Here is a 17463-nt window from a genome sequence, read left to right as displayed (position 1 = left end):
ATATATAGAGAGAGAGAGAGAGAGAGAGGCTGGTTCAAATGTTAACCAAGATTATTGTATTAACTTTGTTAACTAATCTTGGCCATTGATTCTTACAATAAACGGTTGTGATTAATCATGATAAAAAAAATAATTTTTTAAATTTACAATTTCAAAAAAAATATGTGAACAAAGGGAAAAGGGTATTTAGGTAAAAAAAATATGTAACTCCCATATCATTAATTGGGAGTTACAAAATCAAAAAATTTCATTCTTTTTGTTAATGTAAGAACCATATGAACACACACACTATATATATATACATATATATATATATATTGACATATGAACAACATGTGAACCATATGAACAACATGTGAACCGTATGAACATTTTAGTATATTCAGGAGCCAACTCTGTTGTATGTACATGAACACGTATGAACCAAGGCATCTAGGGTTGTATGTTTTCATACGTGCTCACATGTCTTCACATGTTTGAGTGTGTGTATATGGATTCATATGAACATCTAGTGACTTGAATAGACATGAACAATTATGAATCACGACATCAAAGGCTGTGTGGTTTCTGATGTGTTCATATCTTTGTGTGGGTCCCTATGTCTTCATATGTCTTCATATGAACATCTAATGCACTATGTGTTAAGTTCATATGTCTTCACCTGTAAACTGATTGAATCTCTCAACAGAGTCACCTCCTGAATATACAGAAGTTGTTCAACAGGTCAGCTGCAGTTACTTTTTTTGCAAGATAAGTGAGAACTGCCAAAGGTGAGCATTGTCGATTAAAACAAATGCAATATCATATTAATCCATTACCAATACAAACGCTTTGATCATTGTCTTCACTTTCGGAGCTCGAAGTCCGATTGTCATCATAAACCATTTTAACATTTTTATTCTCATTGTTGTCGATCTGTTTTCCAATGGGTTTATCCATATTAGCTTGGACGATATCGTAAACTTTACTATCGAAAATCTTTTAATAATCACAAATTCAATAACATTATAGATAGATAAATCAAATTTCAAAAATAATCACAAATTGAAAAACAAGATCAATATTAAATCACCATCAATTATGGGATTTTTATATTTTGTAACTCCCAATTACTGATATGGGAGTTACATAAAATGGTAAAATTACTTAATTACCCTTGTCATTAACATATGAGATGTATATGAACATAAAGAAAAGATTGATTTTCATTGGTTGAGCTTGGTTAACAAAGTTAACACAATAATCTTGGTTAACATTTGAACCAAGCTCTCTCTCTCTTTCTCTCTCTCTCTCTCTTTCTATCTCTCTCTCTCTCTCTCTCTCTCTCTATATATATATATATATATATTTCTTCTATAACCTATATGGGGCTCAATGGAGCCATTTTACAAATAATCTCATGAATTTATTGGTTTTGCTCTTTTCTTTTAGGAACAAGTTATGATATAATACGTCTTGTTTATCTCGACGAAATGGGTGGAGTAGTTATCCCCATGCCGAAAATATTTGTGATGTTCAGTAGCTTTTCATTGTCTTCCCTTGCATTAATGGGTATGAGTGGTTTTGTTTCAGAATTTAGTCTTTTTGGGAATCATTACCAACCAAAAATATATTTTAATGCCCAAAACTGCCATCATTTTTGTAATGACACTTGGAATAATATTAACTCATATTTATTTATTATCTATATCACGCCAGATATTCTATGGATACAAGTTATTTAATACTCCAAACTCTTCTGTTTTTTATTCTGGGCCGTGCAAGTTATTTGTTTCGATCTCCATTTTCCTACGTATAATAGGTATTGGTATGTATCCCCATTTTGTTCTTTCACTGTCAGTTGACAAGGTTGAAGGCATTCTATCTAAATAATTTTATAGATAGATTTCTGAAAGAAAAAACTCCTATAATTTTGTAGAGTTGGTTGGCTATTGAAAAAACATTGATCATTTCAAGAATGTTCCTTCCCTTGATGAAAGTTGATTGCTCCTTGCTTACCACAAAATCCAACACCGCTTGCGTGTATTATAAGGAATTTTTATGTCAAAATTCTTAAATAATTTTTATGCTTGCATGTATTATATGTGTGTATATAATAATAAATTGATTATAATAAGGAACAACCACATCCAATGATGTGGTACAATGGTGTAGTACAAATTATGGCTATGAATTTTCTCAAAATTTTGATTTTCTAAAATGTTTAATATGTAAATGACTTCTCTACCCCTAAATGAAATATGTATGCTTCATTATTAGAATGGGTTTTTTGTGGTTTCTCATTCATGGGTTTAACCTATGACTATTCATTTGCTCCTTCCTTTATATCCTTTTTAATTCTCAAATCCTTGAAATTAACATGATATGGATGAAAATGAGGCAAGAGGCACTTGAGGAATAGACATGGAATAAGTTCATTGAGAAGTTGGCATATCAAAGAATTCCCAATTAGTAAGAAGAATACCTTCACTTACTAACATCCTGAACATGTACTTAACCATAATCTTCTCCAAGGAAAGTGGGCCAACAAATTCATGTAATCTTTTTGTTATGTATTCTTCCAATGTGATTGATTAAAGTTGTTGACATGTATATAAGGGAATATAAAAAAGTAAATGTCATAATGTTATATTTTTTTCATTTAACTCTAAGTATAGAATAAGAGATTTAACAATGATATCACTCTCTATGGAATTTTTTGACTACTTTTTTTATCAGATGTTGAATTAATTATTTGAGTTTTAAATATGAAATTTTTTTCTATTATTTAGTTATAATTTGATTATTGAAGTTGTAGAATTATGATAAATTGATCATTTTATATGATTATATAGTTATCCTACTAATGGATTATAGCTATCATTATTTATGATTATGTTGCCCTCATATATTAATGTATAGTGATCTCTCAYGTGCATGTGAAAAATCTAAATGGACCCAAATTACAGTCGAAGCCAAAGACCTTTGCAGGAGAAGAAATGATTTTGATGTTATTATTCTTAGTTCCTTTTGTATATCATATTTATATTTGAAGATAAAATCATTCAATTTCAACCACAAAGGTGGTGCCTGATTAGTTTGAGCTTGGCTCTAAAGGTCAAAAGCAGCAGGAGGTCTCAGATTCAAATCTAAGAAGGAATAAAAATCCCCTTGTGGCCACGGAGGTTCAAATGTGGTGACTTCGGGCTAGCTGCAAAGCAGGTGGTCACCCTGGGATTAGTCGGCTCGCATAACGGGTTGGATATCCAGGTTAATAAAAAAACAATCATTCAATTTCATGACTTTGGTTGTTTATCTTTTGGAGAGAGGGGTGTTGATCGTTATCGAATGGGGAAAATAAGAAGGGTAGTTGTTAGAAAAAAAGGGACACCATAGCAATTTTGTATGTATATTAAATGATGAACCACCAACAATGAAGTTTTTCTAAGTTTCAAAATCCCAATTTCTTATTTCCCAATTTTTTTCTTTTTATCAATGTAATTATTTAGTAAACATTGAAGTAATTAAATTATTCATCTTCTTTTATAACGACCAATTTTTGTTATTAATGATGCATGTGTATATATATATCATTAATACATATAAAAACTCATTATATGAATGAAATTGCGATCAATTTATAAAAAAGTTATTTACTTGATACTCAATATAATAATATGTATATTTTTATTTACATAATAATAAATTGACTATAATAAATATAAATAAATAAAACGAAGATAATGATTAATCAAGTCAATATAATATTAGTTTACACGTAAAAAAAACCCTTATTGCAATCAATACACAATAAATGAAATATTTGTGATAATTGAATACAATATATGTAAAATCCATTATAACTAATTATTTATGAGTAAATAACCATTGTCATTAATTATTATTTACATAAGATTCATTATATATATTTTTAATATTATTAGATGATTATTATCAGTTATTATTATTATTATTTACTTAACACTCCCTATATAATATTTAAAAAACAATATATATACTAAATGATTAGTCGCATGGGTTTAATCATTTTCTTTAGCATACCATATATGTTGATTTTACATAAAATGATTAAAACATTTTTTCATGTAACAAGAAACCAAACAATGAAAAAATAATATTAGGCGGATCGAAAAAACTTGAACAAGTCAAATGAAAATTTAAACAATTCAATTGGATTCGTCTATGGGAAGTTGTCACAATACTAGCGACTACTGTTACTCTTTGTGCAATGTAGGTTGGGAGAAAAGGGGGTTTCGAGGTTTTTGGACAAAGTTGCAAACGAGTACATTACAAAAAAATGTAAGAAAATTGTAAAAATATCCGCAAATACTATATACAAAACTGGGTAATAATACCGCGTTTGTGTGGTGCATGTAAATATTTTATGGAAATACGTGTAGGGTGTAAATTGATATATTTACGACAGAACAATCTTCATTATACATCTTATTATTATAATCAATAGTCTCACACATTTCTTTTATCATTTTGAGTCAATTACAAAGTTTGATATAAAGAAAGATTGATATAAAAAAAATTTTAGATGAAAAACTTTTAAATGTAACTTGATTTTCCATCAACCACCTTATGTATCTTCAACTACTTTCATCTACCTTTATCTTCACTTTTAGTCAATTTCGCTAACTTTTACATACATTTAATCACACTTACATGCTTAAATTTTTAGAGCTTCGGTTGTGATGAGAAAATAGGTAAATAAAAGTAGTTGAAGGTTGGCAAAGATATTTGAATGTGGATGGAGGTTTTGTTCTCATCTTCTCACCATAACTCGTATTCTTACCGGAACCCAACCCCATATATATGTAGTTCGTTTCCTGTGAGAAATGCGTTTTTAGCGAGAAATATAACATTCATATACACTACAAAACAAATGACTTTTACCCACAAAAATCACCAAAGGAAATTTCTGTTGGAAATTTTCGACGGGTTAGCCAGAAAGTACCAACGTTCGGGTAGGATCCGATGAATTTCAAGAAAATACCAATGGATCACCAAAAGAATACATGGGTAGTCTGTCACTGATTTGAGTTTCCCAACAACAATTTACCCACCAACTTTTGTTGACGGTTTTATGATGAATCAATCCTTTAGTGTCGGATTTCCTGTAGGTAAAAAGTCTTCAATTTAGTAGTCATAATATGTGAAAGTACCGTATATTATGTGAAGGTGCAGTGACCGACCATCTTCACAGAAACTAGTGAAGGTAAACATTTAGGTCCATTGCCTTGGAAACTTCACAAAATATAACGTAAATTCACACAATATAACGGTACCCTTCAGGATTTCTCACTTTTCTCATCAAAAATCCTTTTTCTCTATTGATCCCAAGTCTAAGATTGGTATTTTGATGAGAAATGCCATTTTTCATGAGAAGTATGAAAAATGTAACCTTCATGTAATATAAGTGAAGATACCTTAGTATTGTGTGAAATCGTGTAGAGCTGATTAGTTTTTCAGAGAAACAGGTGAAGGTACGTATTCAGATCGTGTGAAACCGCTTTCACAAAATATAATGTAACATTCACACATACTACAAGAAAATCGGGTTTGCAGGACGTTTTAACGTCCTAATAGACCGTCTTATAAGACTTAATTTATAGGACCAAAAAATGATGTTTCCTATCTAAAGACGTTGTAATAAGAGTTTATAGGACACTTTTAGGCATCTTAACAAATTTTTTGGACACTTTTAATACAAAACGTCCCATTACCAATTTTATAGGACAGTAATTGAACAAATGTTCCATAAAAAATGAGTTTATAGGACATTTTTTCAAAAGTGCTAAATAAAATTCACTACCAAACAAACTACTTTTTCCGGCAGCAGAATCCGGCGGAAATAGTTAATTCCGGCGGATTCTACCGCCGGAAAAAGTTGCGCCGGTAAATTTTTTTCGACGGAATCAGCGGCGGATTTTACCATTTTCTGGCGGATCACAGCCGCCGGAAATTTCTCGCCGGTTTTCTTAAAGTCGTGATTAAATTAAGAAAATGTTTAAGTGTTTTTTGAAAATAAAAAAAAATAATTTACCTGCGGAAATTGCCGCCGGAAATCCGCCGGAAACTTTTCTCGACGGAAAAATAAAATTATTTTTAAAATAATATATCTTTAAGTTTAAAAATTTACCAATGGATATATCCGCTGGAAATTCGCCGGAAAAATATATAAATATTAATTTTAGATTTATTTTAAAAAATATATTTTTATATTTGAAAAAGTACCGGCGGTAAAATCCGCCCAAATCCGCCGGAAAAGTATATAAATATTAATTTTAATTTTTTTAAATTAATATTTAAAACCTGTAAATCTGTACAATATTAAAAAAGAAACTAAAAAAACGAAATAAAACTAAATATCATACATTAATGTAAACGACAATTATTCCAACCAAACACAAAACTAAATTGTTATAAACAAAAACTAAATTGTTTCAAACACAAAGACAATATTCAATATGGTGGCGGGGGGAAATGTTGAGATTGACTGAGTTGTCTAAGCAGCCATATCTTGAAGTTGTTTATCCTGTTTCTCCTCCCTCTATCGCCGTCGCTCCGCCTCCACCCGCTGTCGCTCCCGCCGCCACCCGTGTCGCTCCTCCTCCGCCATCCGTTGGCGCTGACTTTGTTCCTGTAAGTTTCTAAGTTGGGTCCTTAAGGTTTGAATTTCCTATAAAACAAATAAAACATTATAATATTTAATATGAATTATAAATTAAGTCGATAAACATCATAAAAGAAAAAGAGACACATACGTGCTTATCTGAAGACGATGAACCACCTTCCGTGTAGTTCCCAGTCAAGACACAATTGGGATATTGGTTGTACCCAAACCTAAATAAACGCCCTTTCTTGCTTTCCCCAACCGCTTGCTCCCACAACTCTTTATCAACTAAGGTATAGGTGGAGGGATCACCGTCGTATCTTTGGATGAGACCAATTAAATACTCATCTTATATATAGTTTAAAACAGATTGCATGTCAATTTTGACAGCATAACGGCTATAAATGGGACGTTTCCAAACAATCCTAACGTTTGCCCAATAAATGGCAACCCAAACTAAATAATGACATATACGTAATTTCTAACTTAAACAATCCTAACGTTTGCCCAACAAATGGTAACCCAAACTAAATAATGATATATACTTAAAATTTAACTTAAACAATCCTAATGTTTGCCCAACAAATGGCAACCCAAACTAAATAATGATATATATATAGACGTAATTTGTAACTTAACAAATTATAATGTTTGCCCAGCAAATGGCAACCCAATTATAATAGATAGATATACTTACCATCACTTGGCTACACTTTGTGGTCATGTACCCCCCCCCCCCCGAATCCATAGATGCTGCATCTCCTCTCGACCTCTTCTTGTGTGTGTAATCGAACAATTCCACAACAGTCGGGGGCACGCCATCTTTTTCTCGTGTCTACAAAGGTCAATAATACAAACATGTGTTAATTATAACACATTAAAAATCAAACTACTAAATTAATGGGTTTTAGGTTCTACCAGATGAGCACCATGCTCCAAAAATGGTATTGATCCACCGGTGTGTAGCGCAACTTGGCTATCACGGTTCTCACGCGCCACACCGGAAAGAGCCTTTCAATTATCACTGTTCCAACGATCGACCATCTGGACCCATACATCTGAAGATATCYAGCTGGGGGGGGGGGAATTCTTCAACACACTCATATCYCGRTKGGGGTCCGTTTCATCGTACYGAGGATACCYATTCATCCTTGCTTTTTCCCCAGCTTTCTTCCTCGCAGCACTCATGTTATCATTATACGGCTTGGCCGACTTTCTCTCCCTTATCTCCAGGATCTGGGCGTCCAAAGCCGGATCCCAAGTATAATAGCCCTGTACATAGAAGTTTAGGCGATTCTTAGGTTCAAAACAATATATAAAATATAATAAGTTGAATATATAACACAAACCTGGAACCGCTCCCACATTCGGCGTCTCACGTCCTTTGGGATTTTTTCCCAACTGATCAGTGGGCCGTCAAGCAGCTCTCAGTTGATCTTGGTGATCCGACGGATCACTTTGGTGTCACTGAAACTATATAATTACGAATTGAATTAGCATCAATACGAAAAAAATATTTTTATCAATTAAAAGATGTAAATATGTTTTCTCTTTGCCGCGGATGCCAATAACCGTCCATTGTTGTGGAAGCGGCTCCGGAGCAGGACTACCACGACTAGACTCAATCTCTTCCGGGTATGCCGAAGCAATACTAGAGCCTCTACCCCTACCGTGGGTAGGTGTACTACCACTAGCTCGACTGGTAATCCGAGTGCGCGGCATTATCGATTTTCTACAAAGCAACGTTAGAAAACATACAACAATAATTCAATTATACAGTAAATATTCCACATAATTGAAAATGTCTAATAATGGTTTACTAATTAAGATTTAAAAATGGAAATAATAAAAATTTAAAACAACTACACGAAGTTTACTAAGACTAAAATTTACAAATGAAGCCTAATCATCTGACGAGTGATCAGACAAGTCAAGTTCTTCGTCCTCAGAGTCACTATCCGAGTATTGGAACTCCTCTTCTTCGTAACTTCTCTCATCAACATGCCAGTTGTCGCAACGATAGTTGGCAACTTCGATGTCGTCTTCCCCTGTGACGAGATAGATTGGTTCTTGAACATCTTCATTTCCCTCATGTTGGGTTATTCGTTCGTTTTCCTGGAAAAATTGTTCATCGTCTATATTTTCATCCGATTGGACTTCAGGGGTACTCGATGCTAAGTCATAGACCCCTCTTGGCTTTGTCTTCACCACAGACCACCAATCTTTTAATAAATTCGATGGATATGGTACATAATAGACTTGTTCAGCTTGTGATACTAGGATGAACGGGTCGTCTGAACGAAGTCTTGATCTATGTTTGACATCCACGACATTATGTTTTGGGTCAACTCGGACGTCGTTAACTGTGTCAAACCATGTGCATCTGAATAATGGGACAACACAGCGGCCAAGCTCATACCCATGATATTCTATATCGAGGACTTCATCCAACAAGCCATAGTAGTTGGCCTCGGAATCTGAGTAACAAGACCCTATCACGCATACTCCAGTATTGTGTGTGGTGCGATTTCTACCATGAGTTAGCCTGTGGAACTTGTAACCATTTACGAATAACCCCGGGTGTCTTCAAACCGTACGTAACGTTTTGTATGCCAAAATCCTAACAAGATCTGAAGCAGGGTCTGACCGAGACATAACCTACAATCATGTCCAACTCTCTATTACGTAATCAGAATATTACAAATGAGCTCTTTTCTACAATTACAAAGACAAACTCCTATTTATATGGTCAAACCTCTAAACATAGTCAAAGACAAACCTGTCTAAGAAAAGTCAAATACGATGACTTTTACAATTACAGACAATATTTAACTTTCAAGACGAATACAATTTAATACTGATTTTCAGTCCTAACATTCTCCCCCTTTGTATTCAGACTTGAAAGAAAATTCTGCACTTTGAGTCTTGTTTGAACTTTGAAACATTAAGCACAATATGTCATCTTCAAAAGAAATCTTCAACCAATCAACTGTTGAGAAAGATCTTCTAGCATTCTCCCCCTCGAATGTAGAACCGTGATGATCTTCTCTTTTGACAATGTAGAACAGTGATTGTCAGAAATAATGTACAAGATTTGATCTTCAAAGAATCTTCAGACAACAAATCTTCAGTAAAATGTTGTAAAGATGATCTTCAAATTCAACATCTCTCAGTCGTTGTAGCACATGAATAATCTTTCTGTGATTATCTTCAGTCGCGCTTCTTTTGAGTCTTTTGCCAAATTTAAAGTTACTCCCCCTTGATCTTTGCATCAGATTCCCTTTGACAATGTTTAGAAATGAATATTTCATTCATTATTACATATACTCCCCCTTATGATGAAATGAGAATCATTCCATTATACATAAGATGAATGAAATTTTCTGAGTAAGCCGTCAATTCAAGAAACTGTAAGTAGATCTTTTGCAAATCCACTTATTTAATCTTTTCAGATTAAGGGAATGGGAAGGTAACAACCAATTTCAACGTATGAAATTGTTTTCAATCTTATAAAAAGATTGGCCTGTGAGTATAACATATATACTCAGTACAACGGATGTACTGTATATATGAGACTTTTTAATGCTCATCTCACCAGGTCTTCCATTCAATCATTGATAGCTAAAAAATAGCATATCTATGAATGTTTTGGCAAATTAGCATATAAAATGCTAAATCTGTGTAGTGTAGAAAAATAAAGCAACGTATGCTTTTATTTAAGCTCAAAAAGATAAATCGTGTGGACTACACAAATTTATCAGACTCAATATGTGATCAAAAAGACTTGAAGGGGGGACATATATCCTTCTGATTCAATATCAACTTTCTCCAAATGAGAAATTGATAGATGATGAGCTGCATGCCCCNTATCAACTTTCTCCAAATGAGAAATTGATAGATGATGAGCTGCATGCCCCAAATGTTATTGAAACATTTATCTGTTGAGAGATAAATGAGTAGTTAGTGGGGTTGTGACAAGAATTGGCCTGGGCTTTGCCTTTTTCAATATTAGTCTCGAAAGAATTGAGAACTAATAGATTGTGTGGAATGCCCGAAGTATATAAGTTTGGAACAGGATTTTCGTATTCTTTTAATCCTGACACAACTCTCGTCAATTCTTTTAGCTCACAACAACTACCCTTCTCCTTTTCATTTTAATATCGGCACACAAACCCTTTTGTATTTAAGCTCACTCAGATATGGTTGTCCTCTTGGGTAGGTCTGTCGGTTTTGACATTCCATAGAGGTATTTCTGATAAGCACTCAGTCCTTCCTAAAATTTAGCGTTATGCACATTTGATCACAATGGTTGATCAAAAATATTATTTCTCTAAAGCACAATGATCAGATAAAAAAATTGATCAAGTAATTTGGCTTTAAGCACAATTAACGAAAGAATGAAGCGACAATGATTCGATTATTCAGTATATACGAGAGAAATGAATGAAGATMTGTAAGAACAAGTTTACAGATTCTGATATTAAAAAAAATGAATGTATATGTATCAATGTAAAAAAATATCAGAAAACAAAATTGAATACAAACGAGTGTATTATCACCGAATTTTTTTTTCATATTAGAGACGTGATAATAACAGTTTGAAGAATAGCTGAAACAGGTATTAGAGTTATGTACGACGAGAAATTACGCAAGTAAAATCTCAAGAAATACCTGTTCAGAAAATGTACTCGTTTCAGAAAACAGTTCCAGATTCAAAAAAAAAAAAATTCTAGAGACTTCCCCTAGAAAACAGATTTAAGTAATGAATCAGTTAAGCTCAAAAGAATAAGAAAAATTGAAACATTTTAAGTACGGTTCTAAACTGAGTGTTTAGAAACCACACTAGGTAAAGCACGGGTTCTGAACTAAAATGTTCAGAAGCCTCGTTTGGAATAAATTACAACTCCCCCTGCATTGGTGTATCACTGAAATGATGTTCTGATCAGCACAAAATTGACACACCTGCAAAACCAGATTAAGTAGATTTTGGTACCCAAACGAACTTGGGTCCTATTTTGTTAGTATCTGGTTGAGGTATGTTGTAATTACCAAACCATTTATTTCTATAAGATATTTTCTTTTCAGCACTATGAACAGGATGACCAGGATTAAAATATGAACTATACCAGTAATTGTGATTATACCTGTTCTTACCTTTCCAATTGTTTTGATAACTGTTATCTCCATGCCACCTGTTGAACCTTTTGTTATTGACAAAACTATTGGTTCTGCATGTTGAGCACATAATCCTTCTCTTGCTAAAATTGATCAAATCATTAGTGGATTTCACAAGACAATGAAGATTGTTAGTAACAACAGGTGTATGAGATAAAACAGATTCAGACTTATTAACCCAAATGCTTTTAATCTTTGAAGAATAATTGGGTGATCCAATGACATATCCTTGATAATACTAATTAGAACGAGAATAGTTCTTAGAAACATTAGATTTAGGACTACTTGAATAACTGTTCGAATATGAACAATTATAAAAGCTGGTGTTACACTGTGATTGCGAACCAGTTGGGCTTTTAGCACACGAAAAGTCTTTGACTTTTTGTAAAAGCTGATCTCTTTCAACAGTAACTAAATCATATTTCTTTTTCAGTTCAGTTCTCATGTTCAATTCATTTTCAATGTCTGTCTTTAGATCAGACAATTTCTTTGAAGTATCCAGGAGTTTACCTTCTAACTCCTTCTGTAGCATTTCAAACTTTTTCTTCTGATTTATCAACTCTCGTTTCTCTTCATCGGAGCTGCTCTTGTCATTCTCCGAAGCGATGTCAAGCCTTTTCCTTTTCTCAGTAAGCTCTTTGGCAATTGCTATATACTTCTTTGAAGTATTTCTTTTCTCAAGAGCAAATTGCTTTTTCTCTTCGTCTAAAGCCTTTTGCTTTAGATCAATGCTTTCGGACAATTTCTGTAGTTCACTTTGACAGTCTTCGGAGATGTCTTTCTTTTCTTTATCATTCTTGGCTCGTTCCAAAATGATAAGCTGCTCAAAATCCGAGATTTGCTTTAACAGCATCTTTGCATTCAGCTCAAGAGAGTTAATCTTATTCTCAAAGGATTTTCGTTCAGAATCAAATCTTTCCTCAACTTCCATAATCCTCTTCTTTTCTTTCTCCATACCTTTCCTTTCAGCATTTAAAACCTTTTCAGCCTTTAAAACTTTTTCTTTCTCTAAATTCAAAAGTTTTCTTACATCAAACAATTCACTTTCAGATTTATGCACTATAGTTGTTACGTCCTCAATCTGTTTATTTAACCTAACTGTCTCTTCTGGATCAGCACAGGTTTCCATCAGATCACTCAGTTTTTCTTGCAAAAATTTATTTTCTTCTTTCTCTCTCTCAAGATAGCCAGTCTGAAGAGTTGTCCATGAGACGTTCTTGTTAAAATTTGAATTTAGTTTATCATACTTCTCTTTAAGCTCACGGTATTCTCTAGCATAAAAAACTGCCATTTTAAAAAAATAAGATTGATCAAATATAGGATCTATGCAGTGAAATCAGATAAAAGAAAATGAGAAACAATTAAGCTCAAAAAGAAAACAAAAACACACAAAACAGATAAACGAAATGATCCAAAAATTAAAATCTAAACAAAATTTAAAACTCAAAACCAAAGACACAAAACAGTTCAAGAATATCTGACCCAAATACAAACTAAGTAAAAACCGTAACAAAATCCTGAATATGATTACAAGCTATTACAATCCTTGATTCACAACCAAAGGGTATCTGTGCAGCTTCCTTTAGCAGTCTCTGTTTGTACTTCGTCCTGAATGACAGCAATGTTTGGAAATAGAGAAGCTGGTAAACAGATTCTGTGTGATTTAATCTTGAACCAAAACAACCTGCTGTGTATTACTAAACAACCAAGTCAAATTCAGTCTAAATTGCTCAAAGCACAATCCGCTATATAAACAGCAGAAAATACAGTTTAAGCCAAAATAGTTAAAAATGAATTAAAACCGATAGTGATCAACTCGAATAAGCTGCGGTTTTACACAATGAACCTGTATTTGACTTAAATTGGTTTGTTTCTTTCCCACTTGGGCTGCTGTTCCAGTGCACAATAAGCTTTCCTTAACTGCCCAGTACAGTTTATGCTGGAAATTTGCAAACCTTCTGCTTCCTATCATGCCATCTTGCTAATGTTCTTAATCACAGAAAACAAAGCCAATACTGCAAACAGCAAACAGCAAGAACAAAATTAAACAAAATGAATTACAACTTGCAGCAACAGCAAAAACAGATTGCAGAATTAGACAAGTTCTCAGCTAAGATCAACACAAACAGGTTCTGTAAACCTTAGAGCAATATGAACCAAATTCAGCAACCAAATAAGCTCAAAACAGAAACCTGCTGTATATATAAACGTGCTGTATATTGCTAAACTGCACAAACTGTTAAAATAAAGAAATCTAAAGCTCTAATTCACAGCCTTCTGCATAACTCTTATAAAGCTGTCTTCTCTCGATGACCCTGAAGAATTTTACTTTGTATGATGAAGCTGTGTATGCTGTAAGGCAGCCCAAAGATCTGTCAATACAGAATCAGCACCCCGAATGGTATTTCATTCAATGCTACAGATGAGAGGGTTCTTAGCAGACACAATGATCTAATGAAATCGAATAGAAGACAATTGCTAAAACACTGAAACAGAAGGGGTGGCTTGAGGTTGAAACTAGAATACAGACCTTAAATCGTTCAAACCTAATGAGCGATTAAGAATCCAGATAGTGAAATGGATTGAACGATTGGATATCCGGTCAATGAGATTGAGTGATAAGATATCCGGTGAGATAAATTGAGCGGTTTAATAAACCGGATACTTCGATGTTTAAAAATGCTAAGTCCTAAATCGTTCACTAGTCCGCTCAAAGGTTAAATCTAAATCGCTCATGTAACCGTTCACTCAGTGTGCGGATAACTCTCCGCTCAAGCAATGAAGTCTCAATCACAAATTCGAGTAAGCCAATTGATTTAGCTATCCGGTCATTAGTCCGCTCAAATCTTTTGCTTAAATCACTCACAAAACAATCACACAATCAATCGATTACTTATCCGGACACTTATCCCGTCAAGAGGTGATCGGTTTATATGAACACCGGTCAAGAGGTGATCGGTTTAGGAATAAAGTGCTCAAAGATTAAACCTAAATCACTGAGATTGAAAGACTTACCTGTAAATGATTTAGAGTCCGGATGATTTTGTTGAGCGACTAACTCCTAAATCGGACAAAGGGTGATCGATTTACCAAGCGATTTAGCATCCGATCACTAGTCCGCTAAATCGATAGAGTGAAACTTACCTTCTGTTTTGAGCGATTAAGACTCCGATCAAGATTTCTGCGATTTAGATGAAGAAAGACGATACAGGTTGAGATTGGGTTGGCCTAGGATCTAAACCGGATGGGCCAAAACTGTTGGGCCTCTTGAACGATTTAACAGAATTTAAAACAATCTAAACATCAAAAACAGATCAAAATTAACAAAAACACAAAAAACATAAAAGATTTAAAAAAAATGGATCAAAAACACTGATTTTAAAAAAAATTCAAGAACACGAAAAAAATTTAAAAATACTAAAATCCGATTAAATCTTGATATGAAATGATCAAATCACAAAAGTTTGTGAATAACAAAGTTTCACCATTTAATTTCGAGCATTTTGATCATGATTTAAATACAAAAACACAAGATTTTAAAAAAAAATTGGATCAAACTTAAGAAAAAAATGAAGAACACGAAGAACTCTAAAAAAAATCCAGAAAAAATCTTCAAAGATCTTCAAAATCTGATTTCTTTTCTTCTGATTTCTTGCACACACTGTTTTGATACCAATTGTGTGTCCCTATTTACTGATCAATCTTCATGTAATCTTCATAACAACGGCAGATCTGATAAATCTTTAAGAGCACATATGATGAACTTTGAGAGAAAAGGTCAAACATTCAAAGCTCAGTCAAACTCTCTATTACGTAATCAGAATATTACAAATGAGCTTTTTTCTACAATTACAAAGACAAACTCCTATTTATATGGTCAAACCTCTAAACATAGTCAAAGACAAACTTGTCTAAGAAAAGTCAAATACGATGATTTTTACAATTATAGACAATATTTAACTTTCAAGACGAATATAATTTAATACTGATTTTTTGTCCTAACAATATGGCTCTCTATTTAGGACCTCCATATTGAAGATATCTATGGACGGAAAAACTTCTTCATAATTCAGTAAAATGTATGTGTGAGCTTTGACCATATCTTCATCTAATAGATTAAGATGCGTTCCGCCTTTATTAAATAATCCTCGACACAGAGTTTTAAATATACTTAACCGTCGGTTTGAAGACGAACAATCGGGGGCAAAATTTTGAGGCTCACGGCTCAGACGTGTCTCCACCGTTGTTCCAAAATACAGCGAGCAGTAGGTAGATAGTTCATTAAACAAATATGCTTCTACAATTGACCTTTCTACCCTTGATCTGTTTCTCACTGTCCTTTTCAACGACCCTAGATGTCTCTCATAGAGATACATCCATAGATATTGAACCGGATCTCCAACTATTGTCTCACGTGCCAAATGTACCACAAGGTATTCCATGGAATCAAAGAATCCCAGTGGGAAGACTCCTTCCAACTTGCAGATAGTTTCCACTATACTTGTCTGCATTTGAAGCAAGTCGTCAATGTGTAACACCATTGAGCATATTGCATGAAAGAATGTGCACAACTCAGTGATAGCATCCCATATTGGAGCCGGTAYCATCCCTTTTATAGAAAGAGGTAGCAGTCTTTGCATGAACACATGACAATCATGACTTTTGAAACCATAAAAACTACCATCTTCGACGTTTACTAATGCACCTAGGTTAGAAGCTTAGCTGTCTAGGAATCTAAGCTTCTTCAACCATTCACACACCTTTAAAAAAATATTTAATTGTCTGCCGGAAATTGGTAAAAAAAATTAAAAAAATATTTAATTGTCCGCCGGAAATCTGCCGGAAATTGTTAATTCTTTTTTTTTTAAGAAAATATTTAATTATTCGCCAAAAATCCGCCGGTAAAATGTTGTAATTAGATGTAAATTCAAGATTAAAGTATGTACTTATGAAAAACGCCGGAAATCCGCCGGAAATAGGTGGGAGTCAACTAAAAGTTGACTTTTTTGGTATCCCACGGAAATCCGTCGGTAAATTACCGGCGGATTCCGTCCGCTGGAAATGGCCCGTTTTCTAGTAGTGATTGTTAGTGCGGTGCTTTGTAATAAAAATGTTCTAAAAACGTTGTTAAGTTGCTTAAACGTGTCCTATAAACTTATTACAACGTATTTAGATAAAATGATTTTAATTTTTGATCCTATAAATTAAGTCTTATAAAGTGGTTTATTAGGTTCCGTCCGTCGGAAATGGCCAGTTTTCTAGTAGTGATTGTTAGTACGGTGCTTTGTAATAAAAATGTTCTAAAAACGGTTGTTAAGAAGCTTAAACGTGTCCTATAAACTTATTACAACGTATTTAGATATAAATTTTAATTTTTGATCCTATAAATTAAGTCTTATAATGTGGTTTATTGCACTACTAGAAAACAAGGTATCAGCGACGACTATCAGCGAGGGAAAAAATCCCTCGCAGATCAGCGAGGGATCAGCGAGGGAATAGCCAAAAACTGAATCCCTCGCTGATCCCTCGCTGATCTGCGAGGGATCAGCGAGGGAAACCATTTTTGACAATTCCCTCGCTGATCCCTCGCAGATCAGCGAGGGATCAGCGAGGGATTCAGTTTTGGCAAATCCCTCGCTGATCCCTCGCAGATCAGCGAGGGATCA

The sequence above is a fragment of the Cynara cardunculus genome, assembly GCF_001531365.2.
Source record: "Cynara cardunculus var. scolymus isolate 2C chromosome LG 2, CcrdV1, whole genome shotgun sequence".
NCBI lineage: Eukaryota > Viridiplantae > Streptophyta > Magnoliopsida > Asterales > Asteraceae > Cynara > Cynara cardunculus.
The sequence above is the reverse complement of the archived record's forward strand: the minus strand, read 5'-3'. Positions refer to the sequence as shown.